We start from the raw sequence: 18,926 nt of genomic DNA, 5'->3' as shown, positions 1-18,926 counted from the left end.
AGCCATGCTGAGGCTGGCTAATGCGGCCCAAAGGTGGCCGCAAAAGGAATGGGGGGAAAGCATTTCTTCCTGGTGTTTCACTGCGAACCATGGCAGCAGCCAGCCTCGGGACCGTGGCATCTGGTCACCATGGTCCCAAGCCAATTGGGGGTCAATTGGGGTTGGAGTAGCCTGTGGCTGCTGCAAGCTGCCAGTCTGTTTGCCCCCAAAGTCTAATGCCACCCAATGGGCTCAACAGTGATGCTAATATCAAGAAACACTTATACCATATGTATTTTTCAGTGTCACCATTGTCACCTTATTATAATTTATTTTGTGGGATATAAAATTTAATCAACTAAAAAGGGAGTTTAAGAAATGGGAGAAAATATACTAGTCAAATGCATATCATCTAACTATTTCACTACTTGGAAAATTTGACCTTATGTAAGAAATAGAACATCCAGCCTTCTAGATGGTAGGGGAAACTACTTTGACATTTACAAATTTTGTATCATATGTATATTTGGATCACCTGTAGGTTAGCTAATACAAAAAATACTCTTTAGAAAGTTAGTTTCAAGGCACAATGTAGAAGATGTTATACTATTTGGCATGGAGAAAAATGCATAGTTTAACACCTGAAAGTTTGAATCATGTGAGTTCTTTTCTCCAAATTGCTCAGTAAAAATTATTAGATGGTATTTTGCAAACAGAAGCCTCAGTTTATTTTAATAATCCTATGGCTGCTAGCTTAGGATACTCCCCAAAATATTACTTACATATTCTTTAATATCCTTTGACTTTACAGCCTTGTAAGAGTAATACGCAGGGTAAAGAGTGCCAAATATGAGCCTGGAAGAAAAACAAAAACAAAGAAAAAGAGAATTTATTTTCTGTCACAGAAAAATATCCTTTACTGCAGTAAATAATCCCCATACCTGCCCCGCCCTTTGCATTTTTTGGGAGAATTGAATCACAAAATGTCCAATCTTGTTTTCATTGAAAGGAACAAAAATGCACAAAGCTGAATCCAGGCTAAATTAATTGCATTTAGCCCCACAATAAAATCAGCAAAAATTAAGTCATAACTGACATGCCCTATTGGTTTAAACAGAGACAAAGTTTAAGTGACACAGATGAAATTCTATGCACGTTCAGTTATTTATTTTATAGATTCACTACATATTTGCAGCTATCCCATAACGCAAATTTTTAGGATGCTGCAGGGAAAAAAAAACACAATAAAATATAGTACTGTACAAAACAAAAAGTCTTTAAGTCAGTTTGGCTCCAGCCTGTAAATTGCAGTCTTAAAACTACCCCAAATACACTGTCCCAAAACCCAACACATGCTAGGAATTAAATCACTGATAATAATTATACTGATGAAGGAATTTTTGAAGATGTGGCTTTTCTAATCCCTTTATAATCCTGCCATGGCATAGGCATTCAAACCGAATTTCTTATTTACATTTCTGTTAAAAGGAGAAGATGTTCTAACACAGCTGCTAGATCCTGCCCAGCTAACCTGTTACAGACTGCCAAAATAAAGCTGCTTTGGGTCTCTTTGGAGGTATGCTGTTTAAATGATGCATGGGTCCTAAGAGTCCGGAGGTCGCGCCAAAGCCACACTCCATTCCTAAGCACAGGAGTGCAGCTTTGGTGCAGCTTCCGGATTCTTAGGATGCATGCATCATTTAAACAGCATACCTCCAAAGAGACCCGAAGCAGCTTTATTTTGGCAGTCTGTAACAGGCCAACGTTTCTGACAGCTTGCCAAGCAAATTATTTTATCTGAACTGTCACTAATGCAACATCTTTCATTTTCTTTACCCATCTTATTTTATAATAAATTAATAAGAGAAAAACATTAAAAAGAGTAATACAACATGTTGAAAATCAGTCTCAAGACTATTTTTTAAAGATGTCTTTTCTCATCATTATATATGGGGAAATTGGAGACCTTCTTCTAAATAATCATTTGGATGGTCAAAATACATTGATTAAAATGTGTGTGTGTGTGTGTGTGTGTGTGTGTGTGTATCTGTATATCTATCTATCTATCTAGAATCCTGTTGTGGTGTCACACTGGCAAATGCATTATTCAAGCCAGTGCTCTTTCTCAGAGGTTGTACAAGTTGTTATATCTATTTTCTTTTCGAGTGTGTGTGTGTGTGTGTGTGTATATATATATATAAAACATTAGGGCAGGAGAAGTGCTACTGGGGTGGTTTCCATGTCAAGGGACTGGTGAATCCAATCCAAGTATTACTTCAGATTCTTATCTGTCTCATACACTCAGGTTCTCTGGTGGGCATTTACTCCAGTAAGCCAGGACTAAGTTGGCAACTGTCAGCCAGAGGACTTTTTCTTCAGCTGCTCCTAGACTGTGGAATGACCTGCCGGAAGAGATTCAACAGCTGCATATATTGTCTGAATTTAAAAGAGCATTAAAGACCGGTCTCTTCCAGCAGGCTTATCCAAATGATTTTTAAATTATTAATTTAAAATGATTAATTTTAGATATGGATTGTTTTAATATGTGTGCTTCTTATTTGTCCTTATAAATTGAAGTGTGTTTTAACTGATGTGTTTTAACTGATGCTGTTTGTTAATTGTTGTTGTTGTCTCCTGCCCCAGTCCACGGAGACAGGTGGGTAAGAAATAATAATAATAATAATAATAATAATAATAATAATAATAGAAGTGATCCAAAATATTGAACCTTTGCCCCAAACAGGTTCAGCACCTTGGATAGCTCTCTCAACATTCAAGTGAAAACCTGTAGTGGATATATTACTCTGTTTATATGGAAAACATCAGCTCCCAATGGTGTTGCCAAATGTTGTTATATAGAATGCCATTGTCCTGTTTTATGTGGGTGTGTCATGGAGTGTGGGACTATGAACTGATTGTAGCAGCAGCACAATTTATTAAAGGATAAAGTGGGCTGTGATGTATGTGTATGTATATAGAGAGACAGTGAATGAGTGTGCTTCAATAATGTTTCCAAGTTTTACTTAGAACTGTCAACATGACTAATAAATGTGTTTTCAGCAAATCAAGTCGAAACACTCCCTAAAAGCTAAAATTACCAAAAATGTGGCTATAGTACTTTGGGTATATCATTAGATGATATGACTCAATGAAAAAGATATTACTGCTTAGTAAAGTGGTAGACAGAGAGCCAGTGTGATTAGTGGTTTGATTGTTGTACTATGTCTCTAGAGAACAGGGTTGAAATCCCCACTCAGCCATGGAAATCTACTTGGTAACCTTGGGCAAGTCACATTCTCTCAGCTTCAGATGAAGGCAAAGGCAAAGCCCTCTGAAAAAATCTTGCCAAAAAAACCCCGGTGATAGGATTGGCTTAGGGTTGTCGTAAGTCAGAAACAACTTGAAGACACACAACAACAAATTGGAAGACAGTAGGAGAAGAGGGAGACAACACTACAAGTGGTTTGAGTCAAAAGGAGCCATGGTTTGTAGAGTCTGAACAGAGCTGTTGATGACAGCATGTCTTTGAGGTTTCTTGTTCACACATTCACCACAAGTTGAAGCTGTCCTGACAGCAATGAACAACACATTCCAGTTCTAAAATATAATTTTTAACAAGAGCACATATAGGTGCTCTTGAAAGTACAAATGGAGCAGCAAGAGAGAAAGGGAGCATCCACCTTAGCAGCCAGATCAACTGAATCAACCCTGACAATCAATTAGGTGTCAGATGCTGCAGCCAGACAGCCCTCACATTCAATCCCTGAGATACACCAATGCCAGGCACTGCCAAAATGACAGCAAACATGTAATGTTACACCAAAGTATTCCCATCATCAATACAACTCTACTGGAGGAGATCCATAAAGCATTGTTGGGGGATATGACAGGGAAGAAGCAGGTGTCTCCTTCCCATTCTGAACTCTCCTGTCTCTTGCTACCTATGCCAAATTTAACCTTGCCAACAATCAAACAGGTACTATAAACAATAAAACAAGAAACACACCTATGAGGTACACCTATGCAGTGATAAAGCAGGTAGAAAACAATCCTAGTGAATACAAGAGAAAGCACAAACAGCAAAGGCAACCCGTCATTCTTTTCCCCATCCCCTCCTTAAAACAGTCGCGATGGAACAGAAGATTCTTTAGACTAACTCTGCAGCCAATTACAGTACATCCAAAGCAGTTTAAAAACCTTTGCCAGAAAGCCCATTATTCAGATTAAAGTATGCCTGACACAATACTGTGGCTGTCTGGCCTCATATTATGCACACAAGGGGTAACGTGAGTGTCGAGAACTACAGAGCAAAGACACTGCCTAAAATGAGCACATTGCAGAAATAAGCACAATATGAAACAGCTTGCGTACAACATCTGAACTTGCTCTGAATATAGATAAGGTACTTCCACTAATCAGAGTTTGAAGTGCTTGGTCAATATGTAAATGTTTAAATGTTAGAATGTAGTTTGCCAAATTCAGAATAGTACATGGAAAGAATACTGCTGTTTGTCAGGCTTCACTTGTGTTTTGAACTGAACATTTGATAGCACCACAGGCACACAATATGAATGAATGAATGAATGAATGAATGTATATATATATAATCAGCAGACTACTAATGACTGGATGGATGGATCCAAAATACTTTATTGCACCACAGCTAAGCAAAACACAAAAGCACAATGCAGATTTTACAAGCAGCAGCCATTTCATACAAATACTCTATAAACTCTCTTCACGTTGCAATATGTATAGAATATGCGTGATGAGAAGGAAGCAAACAGTGGGAGCGAAAACTCTCCTACCTGCTGTTTCCAATATTCCTTGAGTAAAAGTTTGGTAGACATGCAATTAAAGAAAGGACTGAGCCAATCCAAAGAGAGGCCAAAAGATGCCTGAAAGTGAAGAACAGCTTTGGGTTCTTCTTCCTCACTTTCTTACTGCCTCTTTTCAGTCACACCGTGGAGCCATTAAATGTGTGTACTGGGAAAGAAATCTGGGGCTGCTGAGACCTTATTTTCTGTCTTCTTCATTTTCTCTTTTATTCTTAATTTTAATCCTTCATGAAGGTTATTTCTATGAATTTATAAATTTATGCATTTACTTGTTACATGATATCTCAATCTTCCTCCAGCGAATGCAAAGCAATGTAAGTGGCTCTCCTCTTCCTCATTTGCCCCCACAATAACCCTATGACATAGATCAGACTAGGATTGGATCAAGGCCATCTGGCTCAGTAAGGACTTAAATCTAGTTCTATCAAGTCCCATTCCAACAGCTGAATCATTACTCCACATTCTCTCTCAATAGATGGATTAGAACTAAAAGTTAGTATTGGAAGGGAAAAAAGAATAGACAACTCTGATAAGTTTTGATACTATGACAGATGTGTTAAACACTCACATTATAGTGTAAGATGGTAAATGCTGTAAGATAGTTAAGAATATGAACTCTTAAGGCGAATGGAGATGTTGAATATCAACAAGACATGTTGTTGTGTGTTATTGTCATAAAGATGGAAGAAGAATGTGAACAAAAATAAGCTTTAAAAATGGATGTGTCAATCTATGTATTGAAGAAGTTTTAGGAACGGGGAAAATATGGCAATATAACGATTTAAACAAATCTGTAATAGAAAATGTGTTAAAATATTATGGAGAAAAAAATAAAAATAAAAATATTTTTTAAAAGAGGTGAATTGAGACATCCAAGAGAGGCAATCACTCTTTTCTTTGGGCCAGAAAAGGGCAAGCTGGGGAATCTGAGGGCAGCAAAAACATTCATGGGGAGCTGCATGGAGTTCTAAGGCATCCCAGTATAGGCATTACTTCCCAACTCTATAGCACTTTAGGCACTTTTCTCTCCTGGCTCCAAAAAGGAAAGGTTGCCAAGTTGTAGAAAAAAGTGAACCAAGTAGAAGAATGCAGTGATATAAAGGAGAGAAAGATCAACTCTCCTTCTACCCTGCAGTTTGGACATGAAAAAAGACAAACATGAAGAAAAGTCATTGCCCCATCCACATCCATTTGCCTTCAAGGTGCATGCCCCAATTCATTATTCATTAAAACCCAAGCCATGCTGACCATTAGACAAACTCTGAAGATTATATTGTGATAATGCTTTATTTGCACAAAGAATCTTCTGCCTTTTTGGTTGGGCTAAGAATGGTATTACCACAATATGGACTTTTAACTAAGCCCACCATAGAATCAACATGGGGTGACATTTTCCCCTCTCATCCTTTAAATACCTGGTTGTTTGTAAAGCTGGGGATCAAACTGTTATTAATTGTTGCCAGAACACACTTGGGAATGGTCATCATTCTGAACAAATATACAAATATAAAATAAAAATATGTGGGCCCTTTGGATGCTAATTATTTAATATAATATAAAAATATGTGGGGAGTTTTGAGTATTATTGACCCAAGCAAAGATACAGAGAACCTTTGTGTCACAGCATGAGCCGTATCTAATAATGAAATATCCAAGATGCTTTAAGTTGACAGTTGAACTGTATCCCCCCAAAGCAGCAAATAACCTTCTAAAAAGTTTGACCTTGTTTCTACCAGAGTGACTCTTATATGCAATCTCTCAATCTCTAGGATTTTATTTACAATTCAACCACACTTTTTTTCCAGTTGATTTTTTTTCCCTGCTTGCTATCTCATGTTCCTTGTTTCCTGCAAACCACACTTCAGCATTTGACATTTGCCTCCTTCGTTTATCCTAACAACAGAAACTAACTTGGCATCACTGAGGCAGATGAATTTACAGGGCTTGCAGAACGTGGCTATACATGGCAAGGCCTTGGCCTATTTCCAATTGGAGAAGCAGAAAGAGTGCTCTCTATTTTGTTTATGTATGCTTCGAAGGGTCAAACTATGGGTTCCCATGACTGGAATGCCCAGTGTACTTTCCCTTTATTTTATGTATTTAAAATTGAGATTCTCTTTCTCACCCCAGAAAAACCTTGAAGTATGATGTCAAATAGGTTACCTGAGATAGATCAGAAATGCATTGTTGTAGTTTGCTTTCAAGTCATTTCTGATGTACTGCATCCCTAAGGTAAACCTATCATCAGGTTTTCTGGGCAATATTTGTTCAGAGAGGGTTTGCCTTTGCCTTCTTCTGGGGCTGAGATAATGTCATTTGTCCAAGATCACCCAATGGTTTTACATGGCTAGGGAAGCATTCAGACTCTGTACCTCCGAGTCATAGTCCAGTACTGAAACCACTGCACCATGCTGGTTCTCCAGAAATGTATACATTGTACCAAATACAAAAATCCTGTTTCATTCTTCTTCTATACACTTATCAAAAATTAAGGGGGGAAAACTGTGGTGTACATCTAGTCTGAGGACAATGGGAGAGTGTTAAGAATGGGCAAACTGGAACTTGTTCAAAATGCAACAAAAATATCTAGAGGTTCTCCAGAAAATTCTTTTTTAAAAGAAAAAATCCTGTGGCGTCATAAATGTGTTTTGACCTATTTTTAAATAGTTTTTTGTGGGTTTTTCGGGCTATGAGGCCATGTTCTAGAAGAGTTTATTCCTGACGTTTTGCCAGCATCTGTGGCATCTTCAGAGACATGGCCCCATAGCCTGAAAAATCCACAAAAAAAACTATGGATGCCAGCCATGAAAACCTTCAACTTCACATGTTGTGACATATGCTTTTTAAAGCCCTACTGTTCCAACAAATTTGTTGACAATTAGAAACGACAATTGTGTAGCATTCCTACGTTCACCAGAGCTTTGTCGTGCTTGAATCTCTGCTATGCTTCAGTACCCTGGACAGATCACAAATATCATACAACATGTTTTGATAGTGTCCTACATATACATTCCATTGATTGCTTATCTACTTCTCATAAAATACTGCCCTCTCCTAAACTCCTCTACGTTCCTGAGAAATGGAGAGCCGCCTCATTTGGGCAGTCCTGTGCCTTGGAGTGTAGTAGTCCTTAGCATCTTTGTTTTCTTCGGCAGATATTCCTTGGACTGAAAATATGAGATTGCAGCCCCTCCGTGGATTTCAGCTCTTGGGTTAAATGTAAAGCTTAGTATCAAGGTATGGGTTTGTGACCTCTGTAATCTACATCACTAGGCTTTTGAATCTAGCTGGGCCCTTTTCCTTGCTGTCACTCCTAATAATAATACTGTAGTATCATCCTAAGGATCATTCTTTCTTAATTCTTTCTTATTATTTGTTCTTAAGGCTATACCAAAGACATGGGAGTCCCACTACTTTTGATTGCTCTGATGAGAAATCTATACTCAGGACAAGAAGCCACTGTTAGAACAGAATATGGAGTAAAGAGAATGGTTCCCAATTAGCAAGGGATCAAGCAAGGCTGCTTTCTATCACCCTACTTGTTCAACTTATATGCAGACAACATCATACAAAGAGCAGGCTTAGAGTTAAAAGAGGGAGCAGTGAAGATAGGAGGAAGGAACACCAACAATCTAAGATATGCGGGTGGCACCATATTACTAACAGAAAACATCATGGACTTGGAACAATTACTGAGGAAGGTCAAGAAAGAAGTGCAAAGGCAGACTTGCAGCTGAACATAAAGACAACAAAAATCATGATCACGGAGGAGCTACATAAATTCAACCTAGACAATGAGGAAATTGAAATAGTTTCTCATACCTTGGATGCCGTCAGGAAATAAGAAAAGACTAGGAATGGGAAGGGCAGTGATGGAAGAATTAGTCAAGATATGAAAGAGCAAAGATATACAACTGAGCATTAAAGTAAGAATCATCCAAGCCAAGGTATTCCCTGTCACCATGTATGGATGTGAGAGCTGGACAGTGAAGAAAGTGGTTAAAAAGAAAATCAACTCATTTGAGATGCGGTGCTGGAGAAGAGCGCTGAGAATACCGGGGACAGCCAAAAAGACAAAGAAATCGGTCCTTGAACATGAACTCTCCCTGGAAGCCAAGATGATTAAACTGAGGTTATCATAGTTTAGCCATATCATGAGAAGGCATGACTCATGAAAAGCTAATAATGCTAGGCAGCAGAAAGAAAGACTGCATGCCAGATAGACAGACTCAGGGAGATCACAGGACTGAATCTACAAGACCTAAGTAGAGCAATGGAGAACAGTGGGGCTTAGGAATGTGATTGTATGGATTTTAGAAACCTTTGTAAAAAATAAGGTGTGTTTTTTTGTCAGAGGCTTTGTTAATTGAGGTATGCCTGTACTTCAGATAAATAATTGCTGGTCTAGAAATAAACTATCATGGTCATATTGCATGTTACATATTCATGTATAGCTTTCTAACCTTTTTTTTTAATTGAAAAGCAGGCATTGATACCTAGAAACCTAAGCAAAGGATCAGATGGCCAAAAAGAGCGGCCAGAGGCTGCTAAAGCCCTGACCAGGCTAGGACTGTAGTGACCGGATGGCTCACTCCCAAAGTGGGCCACTGCTGCAGTCCCAAACGGGCCTCCAGCAAGAGTGAATTAAATCTGCTCCTTTTGCCAGCAGCTTCAGGCTGCTTTAGGCAGCATTGGAGAAGCTTCCAGACAAGTCAGGGGCATGTGTCATCTAAACGCCATGCCCCGGAAGTGGCCAGAAGCCGCTCTATTTGGCCAGTCTGTTTTGGGCCTCAGTCTGGCAAGGACTACTTAATCTTCTTTCTGCCAAGCAATTTTTCCTCCCAATATCATCACCAACAGTAGGACTGAATACAGCTATCTCTTTCCAGCCCTTTCCATTGACTGTCGATCTGAGGGGGCATGGGTTTAGTAGTGCAATCTAGGTCAGAAGCATACCAAGCTAAAGAAGCCAGTGTGATAGTCAAGACTGTTACCAGGTCAAACTCCAGAGGTAACAAAGGTCCAAAGTTCAGTGGCAGGCAGCATAATCCAGGATTGACAAGCCAAGTATTAGATTCTGAAAAGTACCAATACAGAACCAGAAAGATAGAGATGTTGCTGAGATTGAGCAATTCTGAAGACACTGGACAGGAAATTCAGCCAGGAATAGTACTGATGCCTATATGATACCTTAAAAGAGCCATGCTCTCTGTCATGCTTATGATTGACACAAGTGCGTTGGCACTACAGGAGGGAAGGCATTTTGATTCCATTAAATTCCACTATCATTGGGTTGCACTGTGGGAAAGAATGGGGAAGGGATAACCATTAGCAATGATAAAAAGCCAGGTCCATCAGATTCTTTCCACCAACAACTATTACCTGGCACTTCAACCCGGCAGTCTTATCGGGTTGAAGTGAGTCAGAAAAGAGATGCAGGGACCAGGCCATCTATCAGGTCTGCTGAGAAATCAACACCTCTTGGCTTCTCCTCTCCTTCAGTTGTTTCTGTTCTACTTGGTTGTTCAAAACAGTATCTGCTTGTGAACAAAACAGGGGGCTACCCCCTAAATTTTCAGGTGAGTCCACTCACTCCACAAATTAGCCCGAGTTATATGAATGTTAAAATGAAGAAATAGTGCATGTAAAGTCAGCCCTCCATATCTGTGGGGTCTTCCAACTCTGTGTATTCCTTTCCTAGGAAACCCAATAAAATTCCTGGGCTTGCCATAAGTCAAAAGGTGGCTTGGGGGCACACACTTTAAATATACAATTGGCCCGCCATATCCACAGATTCTTTATCCATGGATTCAACCATCCACAGCTTGAAAATACTTTTAAACTTTTAAATTCCATAAAGTAAAATTGATTTTACCATTTTATTTAAGGGACACCATTTTACTAACCCATTGTATTTAATGGGACTTGAATATCCATAGATTTTGGTATCTAGGAACCAAACCCCAGTGGATACCAAGGGCTCACTGTAGACCTGGAGAGATTTTTCTCTCATCCCATTCTTCCCATCCCTGCCTCTTTCGAATGCCCACCCCAACTATCATAACTCCCCCTCCATGACATTCCCTCCTGTCTTCCTAGCAACTAGTCACACCCATCTAGTCCTTTCCATCTGTCCAGTCTGACATCAGGTTCACTTTTGTACCTTTTAGATGATAAGCCTGAGGGCTGGGACTGTCTCATTAGTTATCTTTGTAAGACACTCTTTTTAAGGAACAAGTAAAAGCACTTCAGTTGAGCAAATAAATATACTGATAAAAGCCTAGCTTCTAGGAGTCCTTCTCTCACTCTCTCTTTTACACACACACACACACACACACCCTCTATGTCAGTTTTGTGCCGGGGTCAGAGTTGACATACGAATTCCAGGTCCACTTCCATAGGAACACAGCAAATAAACACATAGCAATGAACATGTAGGCCCTTCCCAGCTACCGCATTTATATTTATATTTATACTTATATTATATATATATATACACACACACACACACACACACACACACACACACACATTTATATATACTTATATCTATACTTATATTATTTATATTTACTGCATACATGCTGCATTGGATTTTGAAATGAGATCACATTACAGGAGAACAGAGTGAACACACACACATACACACACACAGAGGGGGCAGCAGGGGATCGAAATTAATTAATACACAAATGGTAAACATGAACACTACAAATTGGTTCCCAAACCATTTCAATTTCTTTTCTTCCCCCTCTTAAACACCCAAACCCTTTCAATGTACAGTAGTTTCCAGCCTTGACTGTCAGTCAAAAGAGGTATGTCACCTTAATACACACACAGCTTGGAACTGAAAATACTAAGATATGGTTCACAATCAGCCTGGATGGTGACAAATGGCTCAGGCCACTTCATAGCCTAAGATTCGATTCAAGAACCCAATGGTTTTATTGTCATGACTTTCACATGACTGATGACCTTAAAACCTCATGCTGTCTTCCTTCACATACAATACAGCTTTTACACAAATGCAGGCTCACAAACATAAAGACATCTTCTTCATTCCAATTGTGTCATGGAATCTTCAGCAATATACACAACATTCTTCAACTCGTGCCAACTAAGAAAACAGCAAAACTACTACCCTGTAGTCTTGTGAAGAAAGACTAGCCAGTAGATCCTGAAATGTAGTTACTGTAATAAGAAAGAAAAGGTGGGTAACACTACAATCCAAATAAAGGTCCTGTAAGAAGATTTTCAGCCTGGGTTGCTTAGCTTACGGTTAATTCTGTGTCATGCAGCCATACTTCTGGGACCTGATGATACTCATTTTAAAATTTAAAAAATGTATTTTTTCAGATTTTCTAAAGACATCACAATGCACTTGAGCTTTGCTTTTTTGGTTGCCATGGTGGAACCTCCTGGTACTTAAGCCTCTAAGAGCCTCCTAAGATAATATCATTGTTGCTGTAATACATTCTTCATACATTTTCTGGCAAGCAATTATGTTTCCACAAAACCAGCACAGAGATATCATGCCTAGAAATTTCTCATTAAACAAGCAGAAATGCTGCTGAAATATTTTCATCCTTCCAGCTTATGTTCTGAAGGGCATGGGCTGCTCACAACTGTTAGCAACAGCCACAGCCAAGTCGTACCACTGCCAGCAGTCCCTGCGTCCTATTAACAGTAACACTTAATATAAAATCGCACAGCATTACACAGCAAAAGCTGCATTTGCTGGTGTACCAAAAATGCAGCTTGTCTTCTAAAGTGCAGAAATTCTTTCTCATCCTTTCTTTTTAAAGTTTCTGAAATGGGAATCCCACTTTCTCCATGTTGTTGCACATGTGGTGTGTTCCTGTTTATTGTTGTGGCTGCAAAATCCCATATGCACATACCTCCACCCTCTTGTCTAAGGATATCTGAATTGTGTGAAGCGGAAATTCCTGCATGCTGCGGGAGGTGTAGACTGGCTTTTTCTACCTGCTGGGATCCAACCATGAGTGTCTCATTACTAATGTGTCTACCAGCTTTCAGTTATCCACTTGGACAAGTGTAGCTAAGAGTCTTTTCTCATTAACAGCTAGAGCTTGAAATGCTACTTTAAAAAACAACTAATTACTTTATCACTTTCTCTGATCTGCAACAGGCCATTCTGCTTTATCACACTAGCGGGCAAACGGGATTTAAACGAGAGTTAAACTAGAGAAAACCAGCAAACGTCATGGGATAAACTTCTGGCATTTCCTGGTTTTCTCTAGTTTAACTCTCGTTTAAATCCTGTTTGCCTGCTAGTGTGATAAAGCAGACAGTTACTATTACTGTAGTCTAGAAAGGTAATTTGTGGACTTGCTTGTTATGGACGAGTTACTATTATTGTTGGTATTTCGACGTCACATGAGTATTTTGCCTTGGAAAAAGAAATAGGAAAATGCTCTCTGAGTCACACAAGTGACCAATTCAGATGATGCACCTTGGAAATGCGGAGGAAAGTGCAGTTATCCTTCCCTAGCATTTTTAACTACTCATATGCCTTGGATACAACTCCCTAACAATGGAAATGAGATGGGATAGAACGGCCACATTGATTTAACACAGGCTACAAAAAATCCCTTGAGAATGTTTTAGGGCATGTGTGCAGAAGCAGACACTCCCACATTCAACCCAGTGCCCTGTTTCCTTCTCCCTCAACCACCTGCTCTTAACCTCATGCCTGAGCTGACCTCAAGTATGCAGAGAAACTAAATTCTGGCTCACAGCAACCTAGGCAGTTCAAGTGTACACCATGTGCTGATGCCACAAGGCTACCCTCTCCCACTCACCCCATCCCACTCCCCATGTGCTCATACTGACCCTGGTTTTTTGGTGGCAGCAGCAGTGTCCCTCATTTTAGCAGAATGGAGGAAAGCAGTAAAGCCCGATGAACCTTTCCAAAGTATTTTTATTTAATCACCAGTTAACTTGAGTCTTTAGAGCAGTTTGTGTTTTCAGTGTGTCTTTTCCCTTACCCATGCCTTCTCCACTTTTTTCTATTGCTGTCTGCCTCTGCTCTTCTTAGCTGCAACCCACAAAGGGGGGGGGAGTGAGTAGGCAGCCACTCAAATGCCCCTTCCTCACACCTCCCATTGCTCAGATGGAGTCAGAACATACCCAGTAAGACATAACAGGTGGAAACCCCCATTGTTTACACTGAAAAGTAGTGAATGAAGGCTCTGACATGCAAAAATTAAAAATTAAAAAACAACACTGTTCCAGCAAAACAACAACACTCACAACTAGCAACTTGTTATAAAGAAAAGTTACTTCCCAGGTCTGCTAGCAGCAAGTATATAAACATGGCACAGCACTATGCTGACAAAGAGTAGACTTCTGCTATTCAGTCCTGATAAATATTTGGACAGATGGGCCAGACTATGGGCCCGAACAGACAGGCCAAAATAAAGCTGCTTCGAGTCACTTTGGAAGTATGCTGTTTAAATGATGCATGTGTCCTAACAGTCCGGAAGCTATACCAAAGCCGCACTCCAGTCCTAAGGACTGGAGTGCAACTTTGATGCAGCTTCTGACCTCTTAATATGTGTGTGTCATTTAAACAGCATACTTCCAAAGCGACCCGAAGCAGCTTTATTTTGGCCTGTCTGTTTGGGTCCTATGAGAGTTTTTGTACATTTTCCACTGATAATCTGCATTTCAGCACTGTGTGTGTGTGTGTGTGTGTGTGCAAAATGCAAACACTTGGGTTTTGCACACAAAATAACAATGCACAGAAAACAAACTATTTTATGCAAAGTGCACTTTTTTGTGCAAAAATACAGAGCCTGGGACATGTTTGTTTCATCAATGATTGTTTCACAAGAGAAGTCTAAACAAAAATTCTCATGGCACTTCATCATTTTTCTCAGGATATTCTGATGTGCTGATGCGTCTGCCTCACTGCATATCAATATGTTGCAATTATTCTGTACTTGCAAGTCACAATAAAATGTAAGCTGCAATAAAAACTCCCAGAGAAAGTTTAGAGGAGTCCCAAGAATAAGAAACAAAATGTGCATTTATGTATTCAAAAGCATTTGTTCCATGCAAATCTCATTCTTTTTGTATTTTTACACTTCAGTAAGGAAATTGCCTTGCCTCTTCTTTAGTGACAAGTTCTAGTAATCTTAAGCTTCTCAGACACTTAACTGACAGCACAGACAGCTAGAGGTTCAAAGGGAAATATCTTTCTAATTTAAGCAGACCTGCTCTACTTAAGGCACAGTCTGCCTTCTGCCAGGGAATGCTGCATCCCTTTGGCTTGAGTGACTGCTCACCAGTTGCTGGATATTGGCGAACAGGTGAGAGATTCTCCGATGGAAGACACTGATAGGCCTGGCCTACCCAGTTCTTCTCAATGTGTTTGAAAGTCAAGCTCTTGTCTTAACTGCCACCCATATAATATTCTACCACTTATTTAATACTAGTCTTGCATACCCTTATTAAATATTAGTCTTTACACTGTATTTTACTTGTAATTTGGGCATTAAAGCATACACTGAACAAATACATAAGAAATACAGTACGCTTGTTCAGCAAGGCATACATATTTTTGTTTTTGAAATATAACATATGTACAGTATATTAAAAACATTTAGTTTCAAAAGTGAATACATGGTCCCAACATTTCCTCAGTGTTGATGTGCACAATTTCACTCTAAGTATGTATTCCTGTACATACTTACATTGAACTGAGCGGGATTTCTGAACAGACAGGCACAAGATGATCCACTACTATACATTTCAAATATAATGTAATTTTGTCAAGTGTCAAATGAGATGAAGAGGTCATGGAAAATCTGAAGAGTTACATGCAAACTATAGACACCTCTTTGAGAAAGTACTAAACCTGTCAACACTGGATACCCAATAACACACTTGCAGCTCTGCCAAGTAAAATGTTTAGTAGTCCCATGAACTAGAATCCTTGCACTGTAGTTATACTTTTTCTGTGGCCCTACAGCTCCAAGCAGTCTGTTTCCCCAGAAGCTTACTTCATTCATGGCTGTTGCCTTTTTTTGTATCTTGTGTCAGCATAGTTACACCAGCACAATGCATCTATAAGATTCCAGCCATGCAATGAAACAGTTTTGTCCCAGAGACTCACCTCAAGAGAGTCAGAAGCTGAATTCAGCTTGATCATGTGAATGTAAGATTGAAGGACCACAATGACTTGGTGCATGAAAAGCAAGAATTCTTTTGGGTGCATGAGAATGCACTGCCTGCAAGAACTTCAATAACAGAATTGCAGTATAACTACAGCAAAAAACCAAGGAAGGTACAGATGCAGCTAACTTAATGGAAACTTAATATTACATGTAATAAAATTATTAGAATTATGAAATAATTTTTATTTTCTTTATATTATAGTGCTATATATTCCGAGCCCATATTAACTTGTGGTAAAGTGGTACATCTTTTCAGCTCTTACTTCCCTGAAAATTCCATCTCTATTCCTCAGTTTCAGTTACTGGAGAAATTACTGGTCCACAGGCAGATTTTGCTGATTTGTTTCATTGATCAGCTTCCATAACTCTCCCTGAGGATCAGTAACACACTTCCCATCCCTACCTTTTAAAGAACTTTATTAAATTAAAATTTTAGTGTACTACAGGAAATCATTATCAGCTTTGTATTTACACAGGACACTTAGGTAAAGAAGTAGAAGAGGAAAGACAAAGATGAAAAACAACCTAGATAAAATACATACACTGGGTTCTTCATATCCGTGGGCTTGCCATCCATGGATTTGAGCTTCTGCAGATGGCAAACCCCATTACCTTAAATGTCCATGCATGCACATAGCCATAGGAAAGAATAGGACATGAGGACTTCTGTTTTTGCTATCCACGGTGTGTGTGTGTGTGTGTGTGTGTGTGTGGGCCTGGAACAGATCCCCTGCACATAACAAGAGATAGCTGTATTTTATACATATCAAACAGAAGTACTTTTGGATGCTAAGATGCTTTTTCAGAAAGCAATCCAATGAAAGACAAACCAAAAATTTCACAATCAGGTATCACCAAACCTATCCATTTACATCTTTCTGTAAAGCAATGTGAGAACACGGTTTTCTATGGGGGGGGGGGGGGGAACAGAGGAGGAAGAGTATTAAAGTAAATATATTACATAAAAATACAGTACACAAAACACCCTAAAAGATAGGCTCCAAGAGTATCTCCAATGGAGAAATTGATAGATACCATATAATTATAAAAATTATATGGTATCTATTAATTTCTCCATCAAGGCTAGGTTCCACTGGAGTTTCCCAATTTTCTTAAACTATCCCATTTCGACTAATGGAAACTGATGCTATCAATTCTTTGTATTTCAGAATGTTCAATTAAAAATATATTACAGTGGGGCCTCGCTATCTGTGGGCTTATCATCCATCGGCTTAAGCATCCATGAATGTCAATCCCCGTTGCCCCAATGGCGGCACATGAACGTGGTTGTGCTAGCAGCCACACACACATCACGCTGCCATTAGGGAAAACAGCACCTGAGGTCCTGCATTTTTTGTATCCATGGGGGAGAAGGCGGCGGAGTGGATCCTCCATGGATACTAAAGTTTGACTGTACTTTATTTTGAAGAAGCTGGGTGTTGGTAAAGAGTAAAAAAATCCTACACACACACATGGCTACATGCTCATGTGCATGCACACACACACACATACTGCATGAGCTTTAAAAAACTGTAGCCCTCTCCAGAGCTATAATGCATACTCTCCTTTTGTCTGGAGAGCTAACCTTCCGATCAATTCCTTTCTTTCACTGTGATTTCCAGTAATGCTGCTACAAAAGCCTCCATTTACAATTAGTAATGCTGCTACAAGAGCAGCATTGCTAATATGAGATCATAAGCAATAAATTAAACTCAGTCACTTTTACATAAAAATCATTTTCTCATAAAGTGTCACCGATCTACAGGGATTAAAGCTAGGTGATCAGTGAGAGAGAAGTTAAAAAGATAAAGTCATAGAAGCTTTGTTTTTTCCCCTTCTTCCTCTGTTTTAATAGCAAATGGTAATGTCTGGGGTATAAAAAGCCTGTACAAATGTCTGACCTTTACAGAGAAAGATGCAGTGCCCGAGGGAAACCTAGGATCACTACTAGTTTTTGTTTTGCAGCTGGCAAAGAACCACTTACCACCAGGAGAGGCAGCTGGAGTTAACACAGGAAGGCAACAACTGTTAGGATGTTCCTACTAATGCCCTACTTGAAAACATGTTAAATTGTTTCTCAAGTTTATTGGCTCAGCCAAATGTAGCATTAGGTAGCGCCTGGCAGACAATTCAGCCAATGGGTACGGGAGGGATGGTGGCTAGGTGAAAAGTGAACATAATGAAGATGCTGGAGGTAGGGAATTTTCGTGTGGTGCATTGTCTGCCCTGAACCAAACTAAGGCTGCTGTCCTCGGATGAGGTGGACAAAGCTGTCCCCTCACCAGTCACGTCGTTCAGGTTGGCTTCTGTGCATTTAATATTGGCAAGGGATACAGGAAATAAAGGAAGCTGTAGTCAACCCCCTATATCCACTGACTCTTCATCCACAGACCCAAGCATCTATGGTTTGAAAATATTTTTTTATAAATCCCTAAAGCAAACCTTGATCTTGACACTGTATATAAAGGACCCCATTTTACTACACAGATCTATATAATGGAACTTGAGCATCAAAGGATTTTGTATCCATGCAGCGGAGGGGGAGGGGGGGCTGTAACCAAACCTTTGAGGATACTAAGGGTACACTGAACTATCCTTTGCCAGAGGGAGAAAAAAGTCCAATTGGGTTCAGTGCATGGAATGAGAACAAGAGATACATGGATAAGGGAAGCTATCATCCTTTGCTCGAGGGAGAAAAATGTATTGCATGAGCCTCCATTTACAGCTAGTTCACTTGTTGCAGTGGTTAATGGACTGAAGATAACCACTTGGGAAGTCGAAGGCTTTCATGGCCAGCATCCATAGTTTTTTGTGGGTTTTTCGGGCTACGTGACCATGTTCTAGGAGAGTTTCTTCCTGACGTTTCACCAGCATCTGTGGCTGGCATCTTCTGAAGATGTTGGAAGTG

General features: G+C 39.5%; 1 protein-coding gene across 1 annotated transcript in view; it reads right to left on the bottom strand.

The window, feature by feature from the left end:
• REEP1 (receptor accessory protein 1) overlaps window positions 1-13,844 on the bottom strand; it is a 40,622-nt gene extending 26,778 nt beyond the window's left edge. The window contains exons 1-2 of the mRNA XM_042475973.1: window positions 13,826-13,844; window positions 762-834 (exon numbers count right to left, since the gene is read on the bottom strand). The gene's annotated coding sequence lies outside the window, so the exon portion shown is untranslated. The remainder of the gene's footprint in view (window positions 1-761; window positions 835-13,825) is intronic.
• Between the last annotated feature and the right edge of the window lie 5,082 nt (window positions 13,845-18,926).

The sequence above is a fragment of the Sceloporus undulatus genome, chromosome 6 (assembly GCF_019175285.1).
Source record: "Sceloporus undulatus isolate JIND9_A2432 ecotype Alabama chromosome 6, SceUnd_v1.1, whole genome shotgun sequence".
Lineage (NCBI taxonomy): Eukaryota > Metazoa > Chordata > Lepidosauria > Squamata > Phrynosomatidae > Sceloporus > Sceloporus undulatus.
Note: the sequence above shows the minus strand (reverse complement) of the source record. Positions and strands in the feature narration are given on the sequence as shown.